Source organism: Gavialis gangeticus, unplaced genomic scaffold, assembly GCF_001723915.1.
Source record: "Gavialis gangeticus isolate Ggan-Ray unplaced genomic scaffold, GavGan_comp1, whole genome shotgun sequence".
NCBI classification, from domain to species: domain Eukaryota; kingdom Metazoa; phylum Chordata; order Crocodylia; family Gavialidae; genus Gavialis; species Gavialis gangeticus.
This window is the reverse complement of record NW_017729024.1, coordinates 15,689,082-15,698,759: the sequence shown is the minus strand read 5'-3', so window position 1 is coordinate 15,698,759 and position 9,678 is coordinate 15,689,082.

The window sequence follows — 9,678 nt, the reverse complement described above, 5'->3', positions numbered from 1 at the left end:
GAGTGTGGTGGTGGATGGGTCATATTTGGCCTGGAGGGGTGTGAGCAGTGGAGTCACCAAGGGCTTGGTCCTTGGGCCCACACTGTTCAATTTCTTTATTAGCAACTTGGATAAGGGGGTGAAAAACACTCTATTTAAATTTGCAGATGACACCAAGATTTGGGGTGAGGTGGGCACGCTAGAAGGGAGGGACATGATACAGCTGGACCTGGACAGGTTACAGGAGTGCGCAAATGAGAATAGGATGGGATTCAATACTGACAAGTTCAGGGTGCTGCACTTGGGCAGGAAGAGCCAGCAGCATACCTATAGGCTGGGGAACTCCCTTCTCATCAGCACAGAGGCAGAAAAGGATCTTGGAATCATTATCGATTCCAAGATGAACATGGGCCGCCAATGCAAGAACACTGTTAGTAGGGCTAACTGCACCTTGTCATGCATCCACAGGAGGTGATCTTCCCCTCTATGCAACACTGGTCAGGCCACAGTTGGAGTATTGCGTCCAGTTCTGGGCGCCGAACTTCAGGAGAGATGTGGACAGCATTGAGAGGGTCCAAACAAGGGCCACTTGCATGATCTGGGGACAGCAGGGCAGACCCTACGAGGAGAGGCTATGGGACCACAAGAGAAGGCTGAGAGGGGATCTGGTGGCCATCTATAAAATTACTAGGGGGGACCACTGGGGAATGGGGGAGACTTTCTTCCCCCAAGTGCCTCCCGGAGTAAGAAGAATAACGGCCATAAGTTTTTAGAGAGTAGATTCAGACTGGACATTAGAAGACACTACTACACAGTCAGGGCGGCTAGGATATGGAACCAACTTCCAAGAGAAGTGGTGCTGGCTCCTACCTTGGGAGTCTTTAAGAGGAGGCTTGACGATTATCTAGCTGGCGTCATTTAAGCCCAGTTTTCTCTCCTGCTCAGGGCAGGGGGTCAGACTGGAAGATCTGCAAGGACCCTTCCGACCCTATATCTGTGAATCTATGAAACTGATGAACCTTGCAACTGCTGTGTATGCAGTGAGGTGCCAGTGGAGAAGGAAATAAAAGGCCTGCAGCAGTGTTGACAGAGTGCTCCTGTCCCTAGCCCCCATACTTCTCATAGACTTTCACCAGATCCCCAAACATTTTTTCTGTGTTCTCTCTCTCTCTGTTTAATATCTGGCAGTGTTAATGGGAGTCTTTGAGGGCCTGGATGTTAGATGTTCTAATCTTGTAAATTAAAGAATAGTAGCAAGCAGCATTTTCCTTTGTTCAGTATCCCCAGTAGTTAATATAAAAACTTTTGTACTTCACAGTTTTGGGATACCTTCTTTGGCACCTCTTCCCAGTCATGAGAGACTTTGGAAATAAGTTCTTTTCCAACTTTCTTAAGGACCCTACCTAACCGTAGAGATTGTTACTAGAGGGTAGCTGTCTGACTATACATGGTACAGGGCATGCTGTGCTGTGGCTGTGTTATATTCCATTTCATGCTAGGGAGAATGCATAAGGCTGGAGGCCAAAGGATCAGGTTTCAAATTAACAAAATAATCAGGGTGTTACATGGAAGTTCCTGCAGAGGCCAGACTAGTGCACTTCAGCAGGCAAGTCTAACACTGGAAGATATGCTATGATATGTATGATGAAACAGCATAGAAACTACTTATTTACAAAGGCTACAGGTCACCCACCAAAATACACATAGCTGTTATCCATCATGGCTGGAATGGCATGTTCATGAACTTTGCTAGGTCAGAGCTTTACTAGAGCACCTTCTATATTTAAATTCCATTTTATGACCCCAGTGGACATGCTCAGAGTTCTATGTACTGTTAATGCAAAATTTGCAATGAGTTTTAGTCTCTTGGGAGTTAGCAGTAAAATGAGCTGTATGATGCGTTGCCTACATGTGGTTTGCATATTGTTGCACTGTGCCTTTTCTTAGCAGCTTAAGAAAATGCTTTGACAAAACTTTCATTGATAAAAAATAACCATTCTAAGATTTATGTTAATAAATGAATCAACTTGCTAAGGTTTAACAGATAAAAAACTCCTTGATGATATTTGTACTAATAACACAAATTATACAAAATGTTGTCTTAACAGCCTGCAATGATGAACTGAATTAATTTCCTGTGTGGTCAAAATGCAAGATGTACTTTGTATTAAAACTTTAGACAGCTTGGTTCTCAGTAAACACATATCTATAATATGATGTCCCTTTCTGAGTGTGGCACAGCGGGGAGATAAGCATGTGGTATGGTAGGTGGCATGAAGAAACTAACAAAGAAGCCAAGTATGATGGAGTAAGAACCTTGCCTGACTATGATAGAGCTGCACTTTGAGCACAGGGTTGGAAATTGTGGGAAAAGGTATCTGGACAGAAAAAGGGGATAATGTTGACAGACTGGCATTTCAGAACAGATGTCATAGTTTCATAGTTTCTAGGGTCAGAAGGGACCTGAACAGATCATCAAGTCCAACCCCTTGCCCTGGGCAAGAACAAGTGATGGGATCATAATAGCCTAGCCAAATATCTATCCAACCTCCTCCTGAAGACCCCCAAGGTAGGGGAGAGCACCACCTCCTTTGGGAGCCCATTCCAGAGCCTAGCAGCCCTAACCATAAAGTAATGCCTCCTGATATCAAGCCTGAACTTGCTCTCAATCAATTTATGGCTGTTTTTGCCTTGTTATCCCAGGTGGTGCCTGGGAGAACAGAGCCTCACCTATTTTCCTCTGGTCCCCCCGGTGAGTTTACAGAAGGCCACCAGATCCCCTCTCAGTCTTCTCTTGTGGAGGCTGAATAGATTCAGGCCCTTTAGTCTATCTTTGTAGGGCCTGGCCTGCTGCCCCCTGACCATGTGAGTGGCCCTCGTCTAGACCCTCTCAAGGTTAGCCACATCCCTCTTGAAGTGCGGTGCCCAGAACTGGACACAGTACTCCAACTGCAGCCTGACCAACGTCGCATAGAGGGGAAGGATCACCTCCCTGGACCTGCTTGTGATGCATCTGTAGATGCACGACAAGGTGAGGTTAGCCTTACTGACCACTTCCTTGCACATGTCCATCCCGGAGCAGCTCATGTCCATCCCGGAGCGGCTCATGTCCATCCTGGAGTGGCTCATGTCCATCCTGGGATAGCCAGAATGAGATAGCCCTTGCATACTTGACACCTGTGACCACTATTTTAAGCACTTGGAAGATGACTGTAACTCAATAGGAAAAACAGATCTTAGAAAAGGCACTAGGTCACAACCAGCCAAGAAGGTAACAGTACTAGAAATAAAGATCAGTTCTATATCTCAGGAAGTGATACTAATAGCTTATAATAAAAACAAAGATACTGGTGTTTACTGATGTCCTGTGCAGTGCTGCTGGCAGCCTGAGTGTTCTTAAGAACAGTAGGCTGACCAGCAATAATGATACAGAGTTGGGTGCCCAGATCTGTTGGTACAGGTTCCTACAACAGAAGTCCTGGCTGTCAGGTTTCTCTGGAAGGAAGTAATCAATCCAGCATTCCTCTGAGTCCTTTTGTCCACAGGCTGTGTCCAAAATCAACTGTGGGTTCTATAGCAGCGGTTCTCAAACTTTTTAGATTCAAAGCACCCCTCAGAAAATTCCAACTCTTAGCCTTCATTCATTTTTGACTACAGAAAAAATAATAAAGCAAATCTCCCATTGCAAAGAACTCAGAAATACCACAACAGGTAAGGTGCAAGTGTTTGCACACCTAACAATACCAATACTGCAAAAACCCTATGACACCCTTAAAAAGATTACATAGCATCCCAAGTTACCATGGCACTGTGGGTGAGAATCACTGGTCTAGGGTGGCATCTTGCACTAAAGTCCTACCAGATGTTCATAATAGGGACAAGTGCCCATACTACTAGGGGTCTTTTGTCTTTATGCCTCCGGTAAGCTACTTTCAAATCCTTGGTTTTAATCTTGGGCCTTGACATTGTTTGTGGGTGGGGAGGAGCCAAAGGAAGGAACAAACGTTTAAAGCATACACAATAAGCTCACAAAGGCTATGCACATGTGAAGACTCGGGTTCCTTCCTTAGCTAGCTGCAATCCTAATAAGAAGCTACACTTGAGCCTTTGGGTGAGATTAGTCTGCTTGAGCTTATTTCCTTTTGATGTTGCTGACTCTTCACCTTGCATAAACTTCAACCGCACCCAAGTTCCCTTTATTCCAGTGGTTTCAAATTGTGTTTTGCAGAACCCTGTATTTCCATGATAGGTCATCAGGGGTTCCACAAAGAGATTAGGGGTAATGGTGGAGCAGCCTGTGAGGTGGTACACGTTCACTGCTGGGCTAGGTTGCCAGGCTCCATGTCAGCTCACAGAGCCAGGGGTAGGGGTTCTGTGGCACAAGAAGTGATACAAAAAGGTTCCATGATTTATTTTAGGAAGTTTGAAAACCACTGCTTTATTCTATAGAGGGAAAGTACCTTGTGGCTTTGTGCAACTCTGTTCCAAATAAACATGATATTTTGCTTTAATCAAGCCCTGAAGGAAAACCCTTGATTTCTAAACAGAGATGTACCCATTGCCCACTGAAGACACCATCAACCACCTAAAACACCAAATCCAATCCACCTTAAGTTCACAAAGCACTGCTTTCAGAGGTCATTTAATTTCCCTTAAATTTAATCTCCTCTCCTCAAAAAAGCAGTCTTTTATAGCAACTGTATCGTATGTTCTTCCTGATGGCTGATGTTCTTCCTCCACATTTTGAATTGTTAACCCTTTTTCTGCTTTAATAGTTATAAGGGATACACATAATTTCATATAACCCTGGTGGCTCTTAAATGTAAACATTGTGATTGTGCCCTTTCCTTGTGCATTGGATTTAGGATGAAATTCCTGAATCCCCTCTTTGCCCACATAGAGCCAAACACGTTAAGAGAAACAGATTTCAAACTCTCAACAGACCACCTCTTGATCCCCAATATAATATAGACCATACAGTTTATTATAATTAATTCCTGTTAAAAAGAAAGTAAATCTCTTTTTGGGGAGGGAGAAGGAAAGGGTAGGGGGTGGTGGGGGGAGGGGAGGGAAGCAGAAACAGGGACAGATAGAAAAATTCCCAACGATAAAGGGTCTACTGCAGCTCTTGGTAAATTATTATATTTATACTCACTGTTACCCCTACAAAATGATTTTGGTTCTCAAACTTTTTGTATAGCAATCATTCTTTATTTGAAACAGCCTCAAAGTTATATTTAAAATGTATTTACCACAGCACCAGGAAGGTTCAGTGCTCTGCCCACAGGAAACAGTTTTCAGGTTAGAAACTGTAGTTTTCAGCATTCATATAAAAGCTGTATGACTAATGTATTTTATGCACTAATACTGTTTTTCATACTTATACACACATATCAATGCAAAACTGCTGCTTTAGTGACAATTAATATGATCTACAAATGGCGTTATGTCACTAAGTTGCAAGCACATTAGTGGAAGCTGAATGCAGCAAACAAACTAACTGTATAACGGGTGCATCTTGGCAAAATGTCAGAAATCTTGGATTAAATACAAATTGTGCTTGGAATTTGCAATATAAATGTCAAATATAATTAACTTTATTCTTAAATGTTATACAGCTAACTGCTGTTAAAATAATTTGCTGCATGTACCAGATGCCATATATCAGATGCTCTTTGAATATCTCCTATCTCTAATCAGTAAGAGTGTTGTTATGTTGAGCCATATATAGTAGACTTCTACATTTTTAAACTAAATAACTCCAGCATTGATTTCACTATTGCCATTAGTTCTTTACGGATGTCTCATTAAAAGTCAAATGTGTGAGTGCATAGGTAAAATGATAGTTGGTGATTTCATTATAATAGGTCTTGTTAGCATAGGCTTGGCAATTTATCTACTATGAAGGCAGTCGTTACATAAATCCTGCAGGGTTTTTTTCTTTACTCTGGTTTAAGTCATGCTACACAGTAGGTGTCTGGATCATTGGGTCCCAATTCTGGAGTTTGGTACCACATATTTTTTCCATGGAATCCATACTCTGTGAGTGTGCCTGCACAAGATGCTGACTGTGTAGTAGCCAAACATACTGTGCCATAGTGCATCACAGCACGGACAGTGCTAATACACTACTGCAGGGTATTATTAGGCTACTGCGCAGTAGTGTCACCTAAAAGACATTCACTGGTACTACTGCACAGTAACTCCGGTTAAGGTGCATTTATTTAGTATTTGCTAATACAAGTACTAAATACATAAGCAGTAACGGTTGTGCAGCAGCATGTCATATAGGTGCACCCTGTGAGTCATATGGGAAAATCTTTAAAACCAAGACAATATTCCACCCAAAGTTAAACTGTAGTTGAGGCCAGAAATATTTATTTTTAAATAAGAAATATAACATTAATAAGGAACATTCTACTAATAGATTTTAGGATCAGTAAGGACCTTAGTTTGACCTCCTACATAAAACAGCCATAGAATTTCACCAAGTAATTCCGGCATCTGGTACACTACCATGTCTTAACTAAATTGTACTGAGGTCCCTGCCTTCTAAAAAGAAATACAGTCATAAGTTGCTCTTATCATGCCATCTGAATAAGGATTTTCTCTACTTTCTCATTTAGTCACTTCATGATTTCCAAACTGATTTGTTTTGAAACAGATACGGAGAAGACTGGCCACCTAAACACAGAATCTTGGAAGGAACCTATAGCATGTACAAAAATGTATTTCCACATCCCAAGGCATATGGGTCTTATTTTTTAAAAATAAGCTTAACAATTGACTCACAGTACAAGCATATACTAATGAAAACAGGAGTGTACATATGCAAAGAGGCAACTGGACATGTGAATATAAACCTAGACATAATTACCCATTTTCCAAACTGCCAAATTTCCCATAATTTCCACATAACTTTTACTGCTTTTCACTAGGTCTACTGAACAAATATTTCTCAGGAAAAAGAATATGTAAATTCACAGAAGTTTAAGGCTGGAACGGACCTCATGAGATCATTGGGTCCAGCCCCCCTGCTCTGGGCAGGAAAGACTGCTGGGGTCAAACAACCCCAGCAAGGTGTGCATCCAGTCTCCTTTTGAAGATCTCCAGGGTAGTTGCCTGCACCACCCCTGCTAAGAGTATATTACAGGGCCACCTGTACTTAAATTACCATTAATTTACGCTCCTGTAATCAATTCTCCTTTATTTTTCAAGGTTAAATCTAATACAGTGCTCTTTTTCATTTGCTGCAAGATTCCTTGGTAGGCATAGTATTATTTGTTATAAAATCTTACATTGTTCCATTAATAATGGATACCAGTTGCCATAGAATCATAGAAAATTAGGGTTGAAAGGGCCCTCAGGAGGTCTAGTCCAACCCCCAGCTCAAAGCAGGACCATGCCCAACTAGATCACCCCAGACAAAGCTTTGTCTAGCTTGGTCTTGAAAACCTCCAAGGTTGGATGTTCTACCACTTCTCTGGGTAACTTGTTTCAGTGTCTTACTACCCTCCTAGTGAGAACATTCTTCCAAATATATAACCTAAACTTCCCTTGCTGAAACTTGTGACTGTTGCTCCTTGTTCTGTCATCTGCCACCACTGGGAACAGTCCAGCTCCATCCTCTTTTGAACTCCACTTCAGGTAGTTGAAGGCTGCTATTAAATCTCCACCTCAGTCTTCTCTTCTCTAGACTAATAAGCCCAGTTCCCTCAGCCTGTCCTCATGAGTCATGTGCCCCAGCTTCCTCACCATTTTTGTTGCCCTCTACTAGACTATCTCCAATTTGCCCATATCTTTTCTGTAGTGGTGGGGCTCAAAAGTGAACATAGTACTCCAGATGTGGCCTCACCAGTGCTGAATGAAGGGGAATAACCACTTTCCCTTGATCTATTGGCAACATACCTACCAATGCAGCCCAGTATGCTATTAGCCTTCTTGACCACAATGGCACACTTCTGGCTCGTATTCAGCTTATTGTCCACTGTAACCCCCAGGTCCTTTACTGCAGAGCTGCTACCCAGCCAGTCAGCCCCCAGCCTGTACTCGTGCATGAGATTCTTCTGTCCTAAGTGCAGGACTTTGCACTTGTCCTTGCTGAACCACATGAAATTCCTTGTGGCCCAATCCACCAATTTGTCTAGGTTACTCTGAATCCTAGCCCTACCCTCCAGCGTATCTATTATTCCCCCAGCTTGGTGTCATCTGCAGACTTGCTGAGAGTGCACTCTATACCATCTAGCAGGTCATTGATGAAGATTGAACAAAACCAGCCCCAGAACTGATCCCTGGGGAACTCCACTTGATACCAGCTGCCAACTAGACATAGAGCCATTGATTACTATTCTCTGACCCCAATGCTCCAGCCAGTTTTTGATCCACCTTACATTTCCATTCCTCCAGCCCATACTTCCTTAGCTTGCCTGCCAGAATGTTGTGGGAGACTGTATCAAAAGTCATGTTAAAATCAAGGTACACCACATCCACCAGTCTCCCTGCATCCACAGAGCCAGTCACCTTCTCATAGAAGGCAATCAGGTTGGTCAGGCATGACTTGCCCCATGCTGACTGTTCCTTATCACCCTTTTCTCCTCCAAGTGCTTAGAAATGGATTTCTTGAGGATCTGCTCCATGATTTTTCCAGGGACTGAGGTGAGGTTGACTGGTCTGCAGTTCCCTGGATCCTCTTTTTTCCCTTTCTTAAATATGGGAACTATTTGCCCTTTTCTTATCATCTGGGACCTCTCCTGATCACCATGAGTTCAAAGTTGATGACCAGTGGCTCTACAATAACATCAGCCAAATCCCTCAGTACCCTTGAGTGCATTCCATCTGGCCCAATGGACTTGCACACATCCAGCTTTTCTAAATAATCCCTAACCTGTTCTTTCACCACTGAAGCCTACTCACCTCCTCTCCAAACTGTGCTGCCTGGTGCAGTAGTCTGGGAGTTGACTTTGTCTGTGAAGATGGAGGCAAAAAAGGCATTGAATACTTCAGCCTTTTCTGCATCCTCTGTCACAAGGTTGCCTCCCCCATTCAGTAAGGGACCCACACTTCCCCTGATCCTCCTCTTGCTACCAACTTACTTGTAGAAACCCTTCTTGTTACCCTTCACATCCATTGCTAGCTGCAACTCCCATTGTGCTTTGGCTTTCCTGGCTTCATCCCTTCATGCCCAAGCAAAGCTCTTATATTCTTCCCTAATTATTTGTCTAAGTTTCCACTTATAAACTTCCTTTATGTGATTTAGTTTACTGAAGAGTTCCCAGATAAGCCAAGCTGGTCTTCTGCCACACTTGCTAGTCTTCCTGCACATCGTGACGGTTTGTTCCTGCACTCTCAGTAAGACTTTGTTAAAGTACATCCAGCTCTCCTGGACTCCTCTCCCCCTCAGACTGGCTTCCCAGGGGATCCTGCCCATGAGTTCCCCGAGCAAGTCAAAGTCTGCTTTTCTGAAGTCCAGGGTCTTTACTCTTCTCCTCTCCATCCTTCCTTTCCTCAGGATCCTGAACAAAATCATCTTGTGGTCACTGCTGCCCAAGTCGCCATCCACTGTTCTTTTGCCACTCTTGGCTGTTCACCTCCTCCCCAAACTGTGCTACCAGGTGCAGTAGTCTGAGAGCTGACACCTGTGAAGACCGAGGTGAAGAAGGCATTGAGCACTTCAGCCTTTTCTGCATCCTCTGTTTCAAG